Source organism: Lichenostomus cassidix, chromosome W (genome assembly GCF_008360975.1).
Source record: "Lichenostomus cassidix isolate B80296 chromosome W, HeHo_3.0, whole genome shotgun sequence".
Classification (NCBI taxonomy): Eukaryota; Metazoa; Chordata; class Aves; order Passeriformes; family Meliphagidae; genus Lichenostomus; species Lichenostomus cassidix.
In genome coordinates this window covers 18906388-18921095 of record NC_139510.1, presented here as the reverse complement: position 1 = coordinate 18921095, position 14708 = coordinate 18906388, and the positions used below count along the sequence as shown (strand labels likewise).

Genomic DNA, 14708 nt, shown 5'->3' with positions numbered 1-14708 from the left:
TTGGGGCGGTGAAGGAGGCATGGATGGCTCACGGCTCCGCCTACCGGGGCACCCTCTGGGACTTCCGCTTTCTTTGCCAGTTGACCGGAAACCGTGGTTGGAGCAACTTCCGCCACAGGTCTGTGCGTGCGGGACTCAGGCAGCGTGCGGCGGAGGGCAGGGGCCGTCACTGCTGCGCAGCCGCCGGTCTTGTTTTTACAAGCCTCTGTGGTGTGAGTATCTCTGTTGCAGCGGGAACACCAAACTTTCTCGCTACAATTTTTTCGTATGTGTTCTTTGCTGCCACACCGATAACAACGGGTTGGTTGTTGGTTACTCCAGCGCTTTACCCGCATTACTTGAACCCTCCCCAGCATCGTATCCAGTTGTTCTGGCAAAAATTCAACAGTGGCACTTTCAAATAAAGCAGCTAAGATGTTTTTCGTTGTAAAGTTGCTAAGTTCTATGATATATTGACACAGGAATAGTTTTTTCATCCAATCAGGTAACTTTGTATTTTCAGCTCCCGGCAGTGGTGCGGAGCGCCCTCCCCTTGCCAGCGGTGGCAGCGAGGGAGAGCTACGATTCCCCCTCCCCTCTGGCGGGGGGGGCTCCCCCGGCCGCGCGGCTGCTGGAGTCTTTTGCATGTTAAAAGCAGGACAGCAACTCTCAGTTTTTTCTCTGCTCTTTGCGGCTGCTATTTCCTGTGCTGTCACCCTTGCAAGTTCTCGCTCTGTTGCATGTTGCTGTAAGCAGGCTATGACTTTACTCCACGGTTTGCCAAGCTTTTTTGCAATTTTATCACCCTCCAGAAGTAAACTAGCTCCATAATTTAACCACTCTTTTATGTCGAATACTGTAACAGGATTTGTAAAAAATCCATAGGCGTGTCCCACCACCATTAGACCAGCTAACTGCGATAGAGGGCCTTTACTGAGTCCATGCTTTTCTAAAAAGCATAACAACAAACATTGGGCTACCTCCGTCTCCATATTGGTCCAGCTGGGTTTAAAGCACCTTGGTCGCCGCCGTCGTCTCTCTATCTTCCGCGGTCGCCAATTGCAGCTTTACTGAGGTTATAGCCCTTACGGAAGCGGGTCTTGTTCGGCCCGAGCCCTTGGATCACCCCCCCTAGCAGGGGCGATGACCTTGGCTCACCGGTGCTGCTCCGGTACCTCTCCGTTCTCGCTGCTGTCTGGAGCAGGGTTGTAAACTCTGCTGCCAGTGTCCGTGGTCGTCACTTCTCGGAGCAGGGTCCTAAGTCCTGCTATCTGTATCTCCGTATCACGTCGGGGTCACCATTTGACGAGAAGTGCGAGGAAACTCACGGCAGTCTCAATGTGAGATATAAAGCAAGCTTCATTCTATTTCACCAAACAAGAAACTTATATACTGTTACAGATGTTACTAATTATAGTTACACACGTATCTGCAGTCTGTTCTCACATAATCAGAGTTTTTCCTGGTGACTCTCTTATTCTTTTCTCATAACACTTCTGACTCCCTATCTTTTCTCATAACATTTTTTCCACAGCCTAGAAACACACAGCTGTGTTCCCAGGTTTTAGCTTCTCATGACACTTTACTAGGATTTTTACTGAGGCCTGCCTATGCTAAGGCTTTGTTCAGGCCTGCTCAACTAACACAAATTTTGCTGGAAAACTGTGTTTTCCAACAGTGGAGCCTGTGGCAGAAGGTGCCTGGTGAGACTCGGGGTCGTCCACTGGAATTCTGGAGTCGAAGTTACAGAGGGTCTGAAGTCAACTACACCCCAACAGAGAAAGAAATCTTGGCAGCTTACGAAGGAGTCCAAGCTGCCTCAGAGGTGATTGGCACAGAAGCACAACTCTTCCTGGCACCCCGACTACCAGTGCTGGGGTGGATGTTTAAAGCAGAGGTTCCCTCTACTCACCATGCCGCCAATGGCACATGGAGCAAATGGATTGCCCTTATCACACAGTGTGCCTGTATGGGAAATCTGAATGGCCCTGGGATTTTGGAAATAATTACAAATTGGCCTGAAGGTGAAGATTTTAGTCTGATTGAGGAAGAAGAGCTGGAACAGGTGACTCATGTGGAGGAAGCTCCACCATACAACCAACTGCCAGCAGGCGAAACACCCTATGTTGAAACATGTTAGGGTGGGCTTTAAGACAATGATATGGACTAAGGGGTGGAATGTCCTGGGGTGATGATAATCCGGTATTCCCTATCGTTGCTTGTATGCTCAGAAATGTGGTCCTGTGGCTTTAACTGCTTTCAGCAAGTGGAATGATCACGGGCTGTTTAAAACTCTTTTCCAAACCTCTCTGCAGGGGAGTGAGGGGGAGGAAAAGGCATTCCTGGGACTGACTGCTGCGGCTTTTGTCGAGGCTGCTAGTTTTTCCCTGGGATTGCTTCTTCGTCGTCTTTTTTTAGACCCTTTTTTTCTATTTGCTTTCTCACCCGGAAAACCCAAGGAGTCCAGGAGGACGGAGGACAACAGACGAGAATCCTCCAGGGAGCTACCAGAGCAACTCCGCCTAGCCCCCGGGGGCCCCCGGAGAGGGGAAACTACTTCTGAGGAAAAGGACGCTAAAGTTCGCCAGCTGATTACTCAGGTTTAATAACTCCTTTTCCCCTGTTTTCCCCTTCCCCTGTGCCTTGCAGAGCACTCTCCATGTTCTGTTAAATAAATAGTTTTTTTCACTTTCATCTAAGAAATTCTGTTGTGGGTGGGGGAGGGGGTGCCAGAGCCCTTGGCTTTTGGGGGAGGCGTTTGTTCGGAGCACTCTCCACCTAGAGAAATTTGTCTCTAATCTGAGACACTCACAGATTCAAGGATGCTAAAGTATGAAACAATGCTTCTAGAAACTACAAATCTGACGATTTCCACAAGTAGCCATGTGAACCCTGCCCAGTTTTTGAATGGGGAATCAGAGGGGAATGTTACCCATGATTGTTTAGAACTAATAGATTATCAAACAAAAATATGAGAAGACTTAATGGAATGTGAACTACTGGATAGGGAAAAGTTATTTATCGATGGGTCTTCCAGGTGCCAGCAAGGGCAGCGAATGTCTGGATATGCTGTAGTAGACAGGAAAACTATGGGACTTAAGGAAAAAGGAAAACTGCCTAGTCACTGGTCAGCCCAATCTTGTGAGTTGTACACCATTAATAGAGCCTTGAGTTTATGAGAAGGAAAAGTAGGAACAATCTTTACAGATTCAAAATACGCATATGGAGTAGTACACACTTTTGGGAAAATCTGGGAAGAAAGAGGGTTATTAAACTCAAGGGGAAAGGGACTAATTAATGAAGAACTTATTTTAGAAATCTTAGAAGCATTAAGGTTGCCTAAGGAAATAGCTGTAGCGCATATTAAAGGACACCAAAAAGGAAAAACCTTAGAAATAAGAGGGAATAATTTAGCAGATCAGGAAGCCAGAGATGCAGCAGAAAATGGAAGCGAAAAAGTTATGTTAATCCTAACTCCAGGCAAAGAAGAATTAGAAATCCCAAAATTTAGCAAAGCGGAAGAGAAGGAATTTCGTAAGATAGGGGGTGAGCGAAACCAATCAGGGCAATGGAAACTTTCTGATGGGAGGCAGTTACTTAATACGCCCCTTGCCAGAAAAATACTGGAAAATATGCACCAAAAAACTCACTGGGGGACTCAAGCTTTGTGTGATCATTTTTTGAGGAATTATGGGTGCATTGAGATTTTCAGATTAGCCAAACAAGTTATTAAAAACTGTATAACATGTCAGAGAGTAAATAAACAGAATATGGGAAAAAACATATGTCACGGTCCACTCATGAGCAGACGCGTGATGGTTCATACCAGCTACGATCTCAGAGTGCAAAAAGGAAAAGAAAACACAAAATGCAACAAGTCAAGGGAGTTAAATTTCAATCCAAGGGGGAACTTTATTAATTTGGCCTGTAAAGCGGCCTGCGATAGAGAGAGAAAGAGAGAAAATTGGGAAAAGATGGGGAGGAAAGGGAAGGAAAGGGGCTATAGCTACCACCACGGGTCCACAGATGTCCAGCGTCCCTGGAGTCCCGGTCAGTCGGCGTTCCTTGGCCTCTGCAAAGATCGATGTGATCTTTCGGTGGGGAAGATCTTCGGAGTTCAGCCACTCCAAAGCTGTCTTTTATGCTAGTCCATACACCTGGTCCCTCCTTGCCAGCCGCCTTTGCCCCCCCTTAATTCTTGTGGAGATTTGCCAAACTCCACTTGGCAGGGTCAAGGGAGGAGTGTCCGAGGCATGGTCGGCAGGTTTTTCACAATGGGTGTCAGGGCAACGGGTGCAAAGCCTTCGTCACATACCCGCATTGGCAGGCACAAGGCCTTTGTTCTGTATCAACTCAGGCAGGTGCAAAGTCTTCGTTCTGTACCACCTTAGGCAGGTACAAAGCATTCGCTCCGTATCAGCTTTGGGTAGGCACAAAGCATTCGTTCCGTACTACCTTAGGCGGGCACGAAGCATTCGCTCCGCACCAGCCTTAGGCAAGTACACAGCATTCTCTGCATAAGTCCTGCACCTGTAATTTCTGATGAGAAATGTTGAGACAGAACTCAATTCTTGGATCGACCCTTACACCATACCAGGAGAGAGTGAGTTAGCCCTGCGACCATTTCCAAGCATCCAAGTGGACTTTACTGAACCTCCCCAAGTGCAGAGATGGAAATTTTTATTAGTAATAATAGACCATTTAACTCACTGGGTAGAAGCTGTTCCAGCTGTTAGAGCTACAGCGAATGTGGTCTGCAAAACTCTCCTAGAACAAATTATTCCCAGGTATGGAATGGTTAATAAAATAGACTCAGATAGAGGAACACATTTTACATAAAAAGTTTTACAGCAAACAACACGAGTGTAGCAGTGTGTGTCTGCAAGTTTTAAGCATGCACCGCAGCCAAAGTCCGGAGGTTTCTCCTTTGTTCTCCTTCTCTGTATATTATTGGTTCTTTTTGAATTATGCATCCTTCCCTATCAGAAGTCTATTGGTGTGTACTGTTGGAAAACGCAGTTTTCCAGCAAAACTCATGCTAACTGAGCAAGCCTGAGCAAGGCTTCAGTATTCTCAGGCCTCAGTAAAATTCCAACAAGCTGCAGTGGTTGGTTTGCCTGAGAATGTTTTGTGGGAAGAATGCCATGAGAAAGATTAGGAGTCAGAAGTGTTATGAGAAAAGAATAAGGGAGTTAACAGGAGGATCCCTGAATGTGTGAGAAGCAGACTGCAGGTGTGTGTATCTATAATTAGAAATATCTGTAACAGTATATAAGTCTCTCGTTTGGTGAAATAAAATGGAGCTTACTTTATATCTCATATTGAGAGTGCCGTGAGTTCCCTCTCGTTGTTTCTCTTTAGTGTACCCCTGACCTTTCCCCTCAGACTTTCCCAGGTTGGCTCTCCGGAGCTAATCCCCTCCCCTTTTCCCTTCCCATATAAACCCCTGCCACAGTGTGCTCGCTGTTGCAGTCTCTGGGCTTTCAGCCTCTCCACCCTTCCCCTGCTTCCCATCCCCCTTCGCCTTCCCTGGACTCTCACCCGAAGATCCTAATAAATTCCCTGGAATACCAAAGACTGCGTCCATACATTTCTCCGTCCCACCTCCTTTCCCACTGGGCTTCTGTCCCCCGAGCCCCACGCGGCTCCTGCATGCTCCTCCGCTCCGGCGCAGCCCCGCCCGGCGCCCCTCTGGCGCCTTTCCGTGTGGCGTTGGGGCTTTCAGCTGCTTTTTGGGGACGCAACACCACACATGAGCTCTGGGGTGGAATGGGATTTGCATACCCCATGGCACCCCCAAAGTTCAGGCCGAGTAGAACAAATGAACCAAACTCTAAAAAACACCTTAACCAAACTAATGATTGAAACACAGATGTCATGGATAAGGTGTTTACCTTTGGCCCTATTAAGGGTCAAGATACAACCCAGATCAGATTTCGGAGTGTCACCCCATGAAATGATGTTTGGGTTGCCCTTTTTAACCACCCTGCATGAAACCGCTACTTTTGAGGAAGGGGAGGCAAGCATTAAGAAATATATCACCACAATTGCTCAAACACTAGAAAACTTGTGAGCAAGAGGAATGATTCCTCAAACCACACCCTTAGACTTTAAAATCCATAATATTCACCCTGGAGAATGGGTAATGGTTAAAATGTGGAAGGAGCAGACTCTGGCTCCACAACAGGAAGGTCCATTCCAGGTGTTGCTGACAACCAAGGCAGCAATCCGAACCAAGGAGTGAGGGTGGATCCACGCCAACAGAATCAAAGGACCCGTAGAAGAACTGAAGGAGTGGACTGTAATATCTATGCCGGGTGATACAAAATTAACTCTTAAGCACGTACAAGTGGGTAATGAACTGGGAGGACTCAAATAATCAACAGAGAAACCTAGGAGTTGTAAATAATGAAGAAATAAAACCAAGCCTGTATCAGTGGTTCCAAATACCATCAGGACAAGTCCTAAAACCCCTTCGTCACCCCCCTTGGGGAGGGACAGTTCCACCCCAAACTGGGGGATCAGGACTGTATCAAACAGAAAGTCCCAATGTGTATGCATTAGCTTGTGATTTGTATAAAGAAAAAATTACACTGTACCCTGACCTCAAAGTATTATTACAACCCCCACCAGTACCAGCTCACATACCTGGTTTAGTTCATCCAAACAGGAGACACTGTAGCTGGGTCGAGTATAAGTGTATAAGCTGTAAACAAAATTGGTATTGTATAGCCCATAAACGACAACCGTGGTGCCCACGGTGCCGCTATAATTCCAACTGCATGAGTGCATCCCGCTATCGCTGGCACCTAACTGAGATTTTAACCCTAATTTTTGGGTGGTAATTTGCAATCCCTGCTGGGTGGGAAATAGCTAAAGTAGAGTGGGAAACCACAATATCCTGGGTAAAAAAACACCGGCCTGACAGCTGGCTAGATACTTGGCACTATTAGCATAAGAATAATGCAACCTTTCAAGAGGCCAGGGGAGATCATTACCAACTAAAACACACAACATCTAAAACACCGCCACTTAAATCATCAAGCATGGGTATTATGCAAAGGTGTTGAATGATCGAATAAATGGTATTGCTCTTCAACAAGGAGGCATCCCCGCTGTCTGAACTACCAAAAGCATAAAGAACAAAGAGACCAGGAAAATACTGCGATAGAACAAATTCTGTGTGGGTGGGAGTTACTCGTACCTGAAATTTAGGAAATTCCTGAAGAAAAATGGGAGCAAAAATTACGTTTGTGTGCAGTACGATTTGCATGGAAATGGAACAAGTGGTGTAAGGAGGGCAAACCCGGGTTAGCCTCTGCACCTGTCTCAGGTATAGTCCGGCCACGAGCAGCAACCTCGGGGAGCATGAGACGAGGGGAAGTATGCCATACTGGACCTCCAATTACAACCGTGGCGATTATAATTATCACATGTATCCTCGCATGGGTAACCCCAAGCAACGCGAATCTAACAAATCCCTGCACCAAGTGTAACTTCCTTATGCGATGGGGCAGCCGTGCTTCTTTATCTAACCTGGCACAAAATAGTAAATAATGTGTACTATTATGAAGCGCCCCTAGTGAAGCACGGAATGACTCCACAACTCAGATAGTTATGAAGGAGGTATGTGTTTATTCCAGCTGGGGTGCATGGGGGGTAGCCCGTCCAAAAACATGCACACCCTCAGCAGCACTTCACTTGGTTTATATTAGGTTACAGATTACATATGCATAAAGTTAGACAAAGCCCCTATACATATTCATTATCTATCCCCGCTTCGTATTATAATGAGTTCAAAGTTCATTTAAATATGCCCGCGCAAGCGCAGTGTCCCAGATTAATTGTGGGCAAGGGTCCCAAATGATTGATTACTACATGATCCATACTCTTCATCACGATGAACTGTTCACCCTGTTCCCTTGCGCATGCTCCCTTGGTTCTTGGTCCAAGTCCAAGCCTGAGAACCAACTTGTACCGGTCCTGGGGTCCAAGAGCGGGATGCTTGGTTACACTTGGTGGTTTCTTTCAATTATTTGGCTCTCTTCTCTCCATCCTCCCCGATACCAGGTAGGCACAAATTCATTAAGTGAATAATAAATGGATTGCAGCAGGCATATCTTAGTAAATCATTATCCAATCTCTGGCTCTCTAAATCAGTTCAAAAATATTATTATTACTATTATCCAGCTTCTAGTTCTTTTACATTAATAATTTCTATTTTACACAAAATCACTAGAAACTTGTAATTATGGAAAACACTCACTATGGGTAGCGAAATTAAAATCCTCAGGGGGACATCAGCTTGGGCTACTGTGTCCGAAAGGACAGAATGTTTGTTTTGCCAAAGCAGGAATGTGGGACATTTCAGACGGAGGGGATGTACAAGACATAACTAAAAAAGAACTAATAGAGCAGCGAATACAGACTCTCAAAAGCATCCTGAAACAGACCCAGACACCCTTAACTTCCTCAGACTCCCTCTATAAGTTAAAGAGCAGCTAAAAGAAACACTTCCTAGTCCACCAGTAGGTGAAAATCTATTTATAGATTTAATGGAACGAATAGCACAAGCTCTAAATGTCAGCGACTGCTGGATATGCGGAGGTGCCTTGACAAATGAGCTGTGGCCCTGGAGGGGAATTAGCCTAAGTGTCCCCGAAATTTTGTTGCGGAATAAAACCAAAATCTCTAGAGAACACCGCCCTGAAGGGTGGATGCTAAATTCAGGAGTAATGGGTGAGGAATGCATTGGGAGAGAGGGTCGAGCAGTATATAAAACCTGGGTAGGAATAACCCTGTGTAAAAGAACCCTATTCACAAATGTGACCCACCGTTGGTGGTCACCAGAAACCCCTAAGGGCTATTGGAAACTGAGCAATCAGCCAAGCAAAAATTTTAGCACCCAAAAAAGCACTACCTTATTCTGGTGTAACAGTAGCAATGATGACTTTATCAGTCCTTTTCCAGGCATGACAGGATTACATAATTACTGGAACGGTAGTAGCAGTGTTAATATGCTGTGGGATGCCCCAGATGGACTCTTTTGGATTTGTGGAAGAAAAGCTTATACTAGACTCCCCAAAGATTGGAGAGGAGTCTGTACAATTGGAACAATTCACAATTGGAACAATTCAGCCGGGATTTGTTTTTATTGCCAACGGCAGTAGGGAAAAATCTAGGCATTCCAGTTTATGAGGACTTACAAAGAAAAAAGCGAAGTTCAATAGAAAGTAACGCGGAGGGGGAGGAGGGGTGGAACCAGGCCTCTGCGTTTACCGAAAGTGTCTCTATGGCTTTCGAGAGATCACTCCAGCCAGCACTGCCTGGTGCTGTACAGAAAAGCCCTTCTCACACCCGTGCCGGTGTAAGGCACATATTCTCACTCACCCACGGAGTTGGATAACTCGTGCGTTACCAGAGACAAAGAATTCAGAGCGCTCAGTCAGCCGGAGGTTCCAGAGTTTATTCTGAAGGGTTCCGGGGCCAAAAAGAGGACGAGACACCCCAGCCGTCTACATTTAAAGGGGCGGCTGGAGGGTCAGGGGAGAGGAGGCGGGGGGAACACCACAACCAATGGGAGGAGGAAGGCATGGGATCAAGGGTTAGGTTACAGCTGGGGGGATTTACATAATTTGGGGAGGAACCATCGTGTTCTCCAGGGGGGAGGACTAAGAAGGCTTCCACCAGTGGGGTTCTGCTGTGTTGGAACCCCTCAGCTCCTCAGCAGTTCCTGAGATGGTATCACCCACCCCAACAAGAAAGTATCTGAAAATTGAGTGACAAAGTAGGAGGCACTCAAATGTGGAAAAATGATGAGTGGCCACCTGAAAGAATAATAGAATATTATGGCCCAGCCACCCGAGCTCAAGGTGGATCCTGGGGATACAGAACCCCCATTTATAGGCTAAATAGGATAATAAGACTCCAAGTGGTGGTCGAAATTATTAGCAACTAAACATCCTCGGCTTTAGAATTAGTTACCAAGCCGCTATCCCCAACCAGTGCCATGACTTACCAAAACCATTTAGCCCTTGACTATCTATTAGCAGAAAAAGGAGGAGTATGTGGGAAATTTAATTCCTCCAATTGTTGCCTGATGTTTCTCGGTCCAGGAGGGTGGCACAGGCCGGCTGCTCCCCCAGACCGGGTCTCTGGTTCGTGTAAATCCCACCGGGTCTGGTGCAGGCGGCCCCCGAGGTTCTGCAGCATGGCGTGAGTCTTCAAACCACGTCAATTCAAGCAGGAATATAGTGATACAAAGGAAGAACTGGACTCCATCTCTGTTCTGCTAGAGAGGTTTATTTGGGGTAACGGGAAAAGGGGGTTGCAGGGAAGGAGAAGGGGGAAGGGAGACAGGGCAGGGAGCAGATGCTAGCAGCTCAGAGATGCAGAGACCTTGAGTTGATCCGGACATCGACTTATAAAGGGAAAGGAAGGGGGAGGGACTGTCTCCCCCAGAGCCAGTCCCGAGGAGTCTGAAGGGAAGACAGGCATAGGGAACCCATCAATAGATTTTGGGGTACAGCAGAGCATATTTCAAAATTAACCAATGGTATACAAAGCAGAGGGACAAAGGAGCACATGGAATCTCAAAACACCACGTTGCTACAGTTGCCTGCAAATAACTGATAATAGTCAAGCTATACATGATATTGCCACAGACATACAAAAGATTGCTCATGTACCAGTTCAAAAATGGGAAACAGTATTAGAAGTAAATTGGTGGGATAAATTCCTAGGAACGACTTGGTGGAAGAAACTAGGTTTTTTCCTTTTGTATGCAATCGCTGGGTTAGTATTCCTTCCTTGTTTAATTCCCTGTTTCATCTGGCTAATCACAAGTGTTGTCCAAGGTATGCAGCTAATCACCGTGCCCACAGACCCGAGACAAGCTGCTTCTGGGACTGCACAAAGAATAATGATCCTGAAGAAACAAAACAACATTGGAGACCCTCTTGAAGAAGCCCGGTTAATCTGTAAAAATTTCAAGCATAACAATGAAGTTTGAATAAAAATTATAGTTCAAGCCAACATAAAAAAAGGGGGGGTTGTGATAAATGAGTGGATAGTGAATGTTGGCTTTCTCATATATGAATTTAACATTTACAAGTGATAATGTACTGTGTAAAGTAGCACTAAGATAAAATATAGTTAAGTAGAAACAAAGTTAGAGTGAATTATAATTTCAAAATAGTTGTAATATGTTAGAAAACGTGGTAAGAAATACATGGTAATAAATGTCTTCTAAGCTGATAAGCCACAAGGCCAGAGATCAAGACACCATAAAGAAATAAAAAGAAATAAACCTCATGCATCCCAGGAAGTCTGTTATCTCCATTCACACCTCCCTGAGAAGCTGTCAGCCACAAATTGAATTAGAGCTGAAGAAACATTGAGAGGGGATTTCTGCCTTCAGCCCTGAGGCAAACCAGAGGACCCAAGACAGCTGCGCTGGTGAAAGGGGGCAAAGATCGAAGAAAGATGGGTGGTTGAAGTGTAAATAGCTTTTTTTCGGGACTTAATGAATATGTAACTGTTACAGAAAGTACTTAAATACACATTAAGATGAATAGAGGGTGTGCTACTGGCAAAGACAAACTTGCAATGCGCGCCCGGCACCATATGCCTTTGTTCCCCTAATAAATGTTCAAGATTATATTTCTAAAACTGTCAGCTTGTGAATTTGTTTATAACAAGAAGAAATGGACTTTGTCCTGGCACATTTTTTCTGTAAGAGAATAATATTCAGATCTTCAGGCATTACGAAGCTGTAAAGCATGTGATGACACTTTGAGATGAGAAGGAACATGCAGAGCACAGTAATCTGATGGCAGTTTGCAGGTTGTAAAGGAAAGAGGACTGCCACTTGATTGTGGTTTGAATACAAGTTCCCACTTCCCTAATGGGCAAGGTCCAAGCAAGCTTCTTGTCCTGGCACAGTAATCTGTGCAAGATGTAGCCAAAAACTTTTCCATTTAGATTCAGTCTACAAGACTGATAGAATGTGATGGTATGTAAAGCTGAGAAGAAAAGTGCTTGGCACTGGAATGTTTCACCAGAAGCAGTACACTGGACTGCTTCTCTGTCAGCACAGTGTTCTCTGTGAGAAGTTGTGAGAGACCAATCTGATTTTTATTTATGCCTCAACATATGTTATACATGAGGTGAAAAAATTACCATAGGGCCTGTATACGTGCTGGGACCTCTGTCCCCCTGGCAGCCAATCAGGAGAGAGGAAGCTTCCACTACTTGTCTGCATGTGACCCCCCTTGCTGGTGGGGCAGATCCCTGTGTTGGAAAATATATCAGGTCAAAAATTTTGTAAAACTTTAGTCAAAGGTTTTGTTTGTCTTTACCCTGGGAAAAGGAATTTTAGGTTTCTTCCAGGGCATTGCTCCACCAGATGAGGTCTGGTGAACTCAGCATACCAACAGGTTGGGAGTGACCCCGAAGATAACCAGAAAGATAAAGACTATTAACAGAACATCCGCCAGGACCTTGTGGTTATCAACAAGACATAATGGATATCACAAGCGGCTACCCCAGACCACCTCCAGCAGGGCTGAAGACATCCTGGCCCAGAAAAAAGACTGATAAGAAAAACTGAAGAATGAAGAATCTAATTAGCATCAGAGGCGAAGAGATTCGGATCCAATAGAAAACTAAATACTAAGAGTTTGCTCAACTTTAGACCAATGAACACTGACCCAATGCTTTCCTATGTATTTTTACTGTATAAAATATCTGAAAAATCGAGTAAAAGCTGTGTATCATAGAATGATTCTCTCTACACACCCAGGCTATGTGTAGATGAGATGATTTCTGTGGTACATCCTGGCCAGAACAACATCCTGGCCAGATAATAAAGTAATGCCTTGACTCTCTAACATTAAAATGTTGTTAGAAGGCTTTTGTATTTTTTTTCCCGCAGATTCGGTGACACCTGGATGCCCAGGAAAAAATGTGTGGAAAAAGTGCGCAGGAAGTCATGCTATAGGAGGGCCGAACACATAAAAGCAGTTAACTGTGACACAACTGAGGTCCATTTTCTTTGGGTTTCTTAGAGGGAGTGGTGGCTCACCTGGAGAGTCAGCTCTGCCCCCCTCCCCCCTCCCCCTTTTCATTTTTCTCCCTGCAATCCCGCTCCATGTGCATGGAAGGGACACGCAGTTTCTGTTGTTTGAAAATCACGCCCAACCTGCCAAGGGAGCCACACAGACTCCTTGCAGCTCGCAGCACACACTCTTCATCAGCCAAACCCTCACCGATGGGGTGCCTGGGGTACAGCAATAATGATCTCTCTGGTATTCTTTCTCTCTCCATGTCTCTTTTTCCCTCTTTGCTCCTTTTTCTGTCCCCCTTTGGTAGGAACACTTATCCTTCTTTATAAATAATCAGTTCTCAGATATAATATTTCTGCACTTGCGCTTTATTTTTTGTCCGAGAAATCTATTAAAAACAATCTTTCCCTATTCCCCTGTGGCTAGCACAGTTTTTTCCATGAGAAGTTTTCTTGTGTTTTGTAAATAAAGATAAAGTTTGGATGTTTTTGGAACAGTGTCCCAGAACTTGGGCAGTGCAGGCCTGGCTAATCAGGCCTGGGGGAAGGCTTCTGACTGACCAATCTGGGTGACTTTTGAGAACTCTATATATGTGATGAAATCAAAACAATAAAGGTCATTCCTTCTTGCCACTGAGAACCGATGCATTCATTACTCTGCTAGCTGCTCAACAGCAACATTCCCCCTTTTACAGCGGAACGGGACGGAAGTAGATGGACATTTCACACTCTGGGAGAATGAAAAAGCATGATGTTTCTTAAGGAGAAGGATGAACCAGAGGAACTCCGTGGTTACATGTGGGAGTTCAGGGTGGAGCTGCAGGGTCGGAGGGCTGCAAAAGTCTTTTGTTATCAGTTAATGCGAAACATTAGGAGAGATAAGCTGAATCGCCCCTAGCAGGGGCTGAGACAAAGAGTAAGACAAGTTTGTGTTTACCTTATGCATAAGTGATTAGCAGGAGAGGTTAAGCAAGATGATGGTGATCAGTAGCCTTTAACGAAAGTAAAACATGTAACCCTGCAAACCAAAGTTCTTGTAATGGCTAAGCTATAGATTGTAACAGTATAAAAAAGATGTGCTCTGTACAATAAATTGGACTTTGCATGAACCAGGCTCAGTACCCATATCAATCACTGACAGTTACGTGAGCAGTTTACAAGCTGCAAAAAGAGTGTGGCTGCCACTCAGTTGCCTGCCAAATTCAAGTTATCAATCGGAAGGGGGAAGGTCAAAGAAAGATACCTGTGCTGGCACATATTCTTAACCCAGCCCTATGTCAAAACAATTCAGTTTAGCTTTAGATTCCGAGATCCAGAGAACATAAAGGTAGATGCAGCAGAGAAGGAAAGTACAGAGTGCACTGGTGAGTTTGGTGTGGCTTACATGCGGCAAGGGGAAGGTGCAGACCAGCACTGGCTTTTTCTTCTAGAACCTTTTTTATGGGAGCAGCTGCTGGACTTTTGAAAGGGACCTGAGAGTGGAAAAATGCGACATCATGTATATGTGACAATGAAGGTGCATAGGGAGAAAGATTCTCTGAGCTTTTGCCCCCTTCCACCAGCACAGGCGCCTGTCTGTGGCTTCCAGGGCTGAAGGCTGTACTCTTAATTCAAATTGTAGGTAACAGCTCTAGCCTGATGGCTTATCAGCTAAGCATGCATTTGA

The 14708-nt window shown here is 45.3% G+C and overlaps 1 long non-coding RNA gene across 1 annotated transcript in view; it reads right to left on the bottom strand.

Annotated features, from left to right (window-relative positions):
• The window catches only part of LOC146425627 (uncharacterized), a 449835-nt gene that overhangs the window by 232506 nt on the left and 202621 nt on the right, over window positions 1–14708 (bottom strand). The window lies entirely within an intron of this gene.